A 6,329-nucleotide genomic window follows, 5' to 3' on the forward strand; every position below is an offset into this window, starting at 1 on the left:
TAGTGAGAGCGCAGAATTTTTTATCCAGGCACGAACTGTGATTCAACTTATACAATTCACAGCACTTACCCACTACTCTACTTTCATTCAGCGAAATCAGTGGGGAAAACGTGGTGTAAGCGACCACACACTGTCGTGGCATAGAGGCATTGTTTGGTAATCATACATTTAGTCAAACGTTAAGGCTTAAAGAGAATGTGTGATAAGGAGTAAAACTCAACAACATAAGTAGAATATTAATCCTTGTATTAAGTCATGTGTTCAGTTTGACCTTAATGTGCATTTAAGCTTATCATCAGCCATTCAGTCTATTTGCTATTACGGCGAAGTTTGGTATTGTGTGGTGTATATATGTTAAATTCTGACCAGAAAAAGCAATGGTGAGAATAAAAGAGTATTAAAGATGTTTGTTTTAAAAGTATACTTTTACTTGCTTTGTTCTGGTCAGTTCACCAATATTTAACATAACAATGAAACTAGAATCAAAGCAAACTACCAACACAGTAGTTTGAGAGAATTCTCCAATATTCTCTCAGAATAGTAGAGAATCCTCGCTGAAAGTTTCATAACACTTTCATCAGCAATAAGTGTAGATTTTAAGTTCTAAAGCTTTTTACATTTGAAATATTTGTGAATCTTGTAAAATATGTGCATTTCATACTTTAGGTGTGAAACTGTCACTCACCCTGTCATTTTTACTGTGTAAAGGTTTTAAAAAGAAAATAAGATTTTTTTCAACCTATTGTGTTTCTATATACTGGTCCTCTAGATTTGGTACACTGCATGTTTTGCAATATTTCACTTTTCTAGAACGCCTTGCTTAAATGAATGAATTACTATTTTTGTCAGTGATCAAGTGATGCAGAAGCTTGTTATTGATCCCTCAATACACATCAAGCATGCTTGGGCAGAAAAAATACTGCATTGAGGGTCTTGACAACCAAGATTAAGGTATCCTGCCACAGCTCTGTCATTTCTCATCTTTCCTTTCATACCTATGTTGTTTATTTCGACTCCTCTTCAAATATTTATGGTTTATTAAGAAAAACTGAGCTTATGCCTTTGCTTTTCATTTACCAAATAGCATACATGTTTAGTCACAGATTTTTAAAAAATTATATTTTTTTTGTTTCATTTTTGTTACCAAACGACAAGAAAGGTTTTACTGATGGCACAAACTGCAAATTAAAGATGCATGTTGTCACTATGATATGGCCCAATGATTTGAGATATTTTTTTACTAGAGCCTTGGGTTCTGCGTTTGGTCAACACTGTGGAGAGTTTTAATAAACAGAGGTAAATCAAAGAGTTAGCCTGAGGACCCTGTGCATATAAAATAACTTGTCACCTGAACAACATTGCATTATTTAGTCTCAAATTTTGTATTATTTCAAGTTCAATTTTGATAGTATTTTACTTGTTGTATAAAATATTAGAGTATTAAACATAAGTAGTGAAAAGGGAGGTCATGAGATAGTATTCTGTTTTGTATGTAGTAAAAAGTAATGCTGGGATGTAACTAACTTGGGTCGGGTCAGAAAATTCTGGAAGTGGAAATGTAAGTTTAATAGGGTGTAAAGTTTTCCTTTTTGAATATTTGGGATTAATAGCTAAATCTGTCCACATTTTTTTTATTTGAATCATTACACAGTAAAGGGAATCATAATGATTAGTAATTAATACATACCTTGCTGACATGCTGCAACATTTCTATGATCAAGGTTTTTTGATTGTTGTGTCTGAACAGTTATACACAAATTTGAAAGCATTTGACACATTCTTTAAGCTACACCATGAGTCTGTACAGCTGCAATGATTCTAGCTTAAAACTTATGGGTGATGCATTTTTCACAAAATGTCAGGAATGGGATGATTTGTGCCAAAGGCATGAGTGTCATAGCGTTGCATTAAAGTCACTTTAAAAACGGGAACAACTCAACCCACTCTCCCTTGACATCCTTGAAACTCAACTTGAAAACATAAAGGGCTGAAAAAATCAACCTCTCAGTTTTACAATTATTACAATTTTCAGTTAGAAGTTGGTAGAGCAGACTACAGTACGGTCCTCAACTGGTTAAATTTTCAGCCCTAACAATTTACTGCATGTCCTACCCTTTGCTGTCTCCCCTCCCTCCTGTCCAACTACTGCTGAAAAAAGGACCACCAGTGCCACAAAAACCTTTAGCAACAAAGAACAAGCTTGTGTCAGATTTTTATTTTTATTTTATTGTAACTTTCATGCTACTCTTATTACAACACAGCTACACAAGGATGAAATTATGGCACCACAAAAAGGGCAACAATTATGTCCAAAAACATGTTTTGCACTTTCCACATATAAATACAAGGTCAAAGACAGAAGCGGTGTATGGTTTATTTTATGGAAGGAACAAGAACTTGTAAAATAAAGCAAGATAAAGCTCAGGCTGCGCACCGTCAATCAGTGGTTATTAAGGTATTATTCTTCTATATACACATACAGCTGTGATCCTGCTAAATCTTAATTACACACTGTATAAAAGAAGGAAGTAAGAAGTGCAACAAACTTTATCGCATAGCCATACTTTAAGAAAAAACTCCTGTTGTCGATTCTGTGACAACTCAGTATTTTTAGATGACAAAAGATGGTTGATAAGACAAGTTCCTACATTCAGCCACAGAATCACTTGTAAAATCTTAAAATTTCATTAATGTTTTATTAATCATTTATAAGGGAAGACTCCTACATTATGTGTCTAAGTGACTGATAAAAGAGTGAATGTGATTCAAAAATAAGCCAAACAAACCATTGCAGTGGTTTGCAGTTTCAGTGAAACAAACTACCAGATGATGGTGACATTTCTCAACTGTTTTTGACAACTGCGCTTCTAGACCATCTGACAGTCTTAAAAAGTGGATCATTTGGACCCCGCAAGTTTTTAGCTCTCTGGACAGTACGGCACAGTCACACTGATCCTGTGTGCGCTTTTATGAGGGCTCTTTTTGTTTCGGAAACTGACAGTCTGACAGGAAAACGCCCACGCATTTGCTGCGCCTGAGCATCAAGCTAAGAATGTGGAAGGGTTAATGCAAGCTAGCATCTCTAAGTGTAAAAGCAGTCTCTCTGTGTATTTTCTAGATTGTACATTTTTCTAACCTTTGTCAGTCTTTTAACAGGCTGGCAGCATTTCAAATTTCTTTCTGCTCCATAGCAGATGGAGGCTGAGGGCTTAGAAAATAACACAGGAACTGTATGTAATCATTTTAGCTTTCCTGCTGCAGCTGAAGTTTTTCCTTAAAACATTGTTATCCAAAAAATAGCAAAGAAGAGTGGGTCAAAATCCATCCACAGTTGTTGCTGTCAAGGTGGACACCACCAGTTATCTTCTTCAACTAATGAATTAAATCAGAATTTGAAAATGTTTTTGTCTTATGGTCTGAAACATTTAAGTGCCAAGAAAAACCAAAGCAGATGATTTCTGTTAAAGCACTGCTGGTTTCTCAGAGCCCCGTCTATGTCTAGACAGTAAATGCTGGGCTTACTGGAAGGGACTTTTGTTTTACTTTTACTTTTATCGTTTGCCGTGTTTTATTTCACTCAAACTTGACACAGAATGTGTCACGGCTCTTATCTTGGGCGCAGTATTTGTTACTTTCCTCTCAGTTCTAATAATCAAGTTTAGTTTTCATCTTCATGAGACCTGCCTTCTGCAAACCTTTTACTTTCACTTTTCCAGCTTTCAGTCAGATCCAGATTTAATTCTCCTCACAAATCGCTCACAAATCGGTGGAGCAAAACAACTAAAATGCCCCCCGCTGTGCGGTGAGGTGCTCAGTTAGACATCAAAACAACCACTAGAAATATTGTTGTGAGGTATTGTGGGTAATGCACTGCAATTGATCGAGTTCAGCTGTGGTTAGGGCACCTGCAAGCGGGCTGACCTCTTCCACCTGTCTTCAAGATCTGACTCCAGACCCGGGGCCGACTCGAGCAAGCAGGTGCGAGATCATGAGTTGTCACATTTTAGAGACCCGGCCGAGCACCCTTCAGGATGTGCGTGGGCTGCCAATGAATAACCAAAATCTCACTGCTCCAACACAGACGCAATCTTTCCTAGTCCATTTTAGTGTGTCAGCTAAAGCAGAAATACCCGTGTTGTGTCCAAAGACAGAGAAAAAACTCCCTCATCCCTGCTAATCCGCCACTGTTACAGTATCTCTTGTTAAGGATTTCCCCGTTTGAGCATGCTCTTCTGATACAGATCATCTTTCACCACAGCAGCTAATTCTTATCACTTGACATTTACTTTTTAAGTGTTTAACAATGGCCAGGGCTGACACCGTGACTACAAAGTGTGCACGTTTTGCCTGAGCTGTGTTTGTTGCACCTATGGAAGGGGAAGCATCATTATGAAACCATGAAGTATGCCGACACCCTTCTCCCTTGTCCCACAAGCAGATGTTCTTTCTCAGCTGTCTTCTTGCCTCATCCAGCATCTCATGTGTGGGCGTGGATGTGCGTGCGCGCGTGTGTGTGTGTGCTGATAATGCATCATGGGAGTTGGATGGCGCTTCTATTATGATACTATCAAATAGAAAAGCTATGTACTACTTTCATTTCATCAGTCATTAAAATGGACTTCTCATGTGAATTATAAGTATGTTCCAATCAAATGATCAAATACCAGGTAATGGTACGAGAGGTTAATAATGTGTTTCAGAGAAGGCTTTGTTTCTCCATCAAAAGTGATGTTTTTCATGTTTGAGATCCTTGTTGGTAATTCAGACAAACGTACAAAAGTAGAAGAGGTGGCACATTAACTGAGTCACTTTTCCTGCTTTGGGTGATGGATGCCTTCAATAGTCAAAGGAGCAGACTTTAATGCACAAGGCTGGACTTGCTTTTCTGGTTTTAAACTGAAAGCTATTCCCGTAAGTAAGAAATTGCCACTAACTTGCACAAATTGCCAATCCATACCAGGGCTGATGGGTTGAGTCATACTTTAGGCAAATTTAAAGTACAGCTGTGCAAAATATGCATGCTTTTAAACTCTTGATAGAAGACCCAGGGAGAACGTTCTACATTTACAGTGAAAGGCTCAGATCTGCAAGAAGGTTCCACGTAATGTTTGACGACATGATTTATGTTACATAACCATTTCCTGTGTTTGTTTTGATTCTAGGGGGCAGACCCACAGAAGATAAATTGTCCTGAAAAAACATGCGAAAGTCTGGCTTCATTGTACATTTAATTTCAAAATTATATATAAAAAAAAAAACATTTTCATTCACAATTTTATGTGTTTTATGTCAAATTGAAAATCCTGTTTATATAATAACTTTATAATTGCATTGCTACAAAATTATCTGGTCTACTTCAGTATGCCTTTGATCAATTTTGATCATCCATCTAATGACGAAACCATAAACTTTTTGTTTTATAAGTTAACTTTAATTTTCCTTTCTAATGAATGTTCTTCCTTTGTAGTTATTATTTGTATGGGCATGCTCTTCTCCTACATTTCATGAGATGAACATTTTTTGCATATAACCAAAGTTGCAAGTAAAGAAAAACAACCACAGCTGAAAGTTGCGAGGTTTGGCTTCCCTCGGTGTTTGTGTTCCAAATTACAATATATAAGGAAAAGGCAAAGGTAAAAGGATGGGAAATGAGAGAAAATGAATGTGAGAGATGAATAGGGAGTCAAAAGGGAAGAGGAGCAAAAATAAACAAATGAACGATGCCATCTGCCACTAGATCCACGAAGCATACATGCAATCACACACTCTAAAACGATTAACTATTGACGCACACACACTTGCACACCCCACTAGAACACATAACCCAAACCACAGACACATTCACGCCACCTGTCTAGGCGTTTAGGGAACTATTTAGGCAAGTCGAGCAACGATCTGTCTCATTCATCTTCAGCGTAAACAAGAGCATTTGCCGACGGTTACAGGTCTGTTGGCATACATCTCTGGAGACTGTTGTGACAGAGCAGTTGCTCTGTGGGCTCTTCATGTGTGTGTTTGTGTGTTTAGTCATGCAATGAGGGACACAGAAAGGACAGCAGAGTAAGAAGGAACACAAATTGTGAAATGTGAACTCTGATGACTGGCTAATGAAATCAAGGCTTTCCAACATCAAATCTGTACATCCCTGGTAAAAAGAAATTCAAGGTTTTTGAGTTAAAAAAAAAGGAGACCACAATAAAACATGTCCAACTTTTTACAGGATAAATCTATATATGTTTGCAACTCAAGTAAAAAAAACAATGTAGCTTAGGAAGAAAAATATATAAGTAAAAAACAGAAATGTTGTCCTGAGATAATGGGGAAAATTG

The sequence above is a fragment of the Xiphophorus hellerii genome, chromosome 18, assembly GCF_003331165.1.
Source record: "Xiphophorus hellerii strain 12219 chromosome 18, Xiphophorus_hellerii-4.1, whole genome shotgun sequence".
Taxonomy (NCBI): Eukaryota; Metazoa; Chordata; class Actinopteri; order Cyprinodontiformes; family Poeciliidae; genus Xiphophorus; species Xiphophorus hellerii.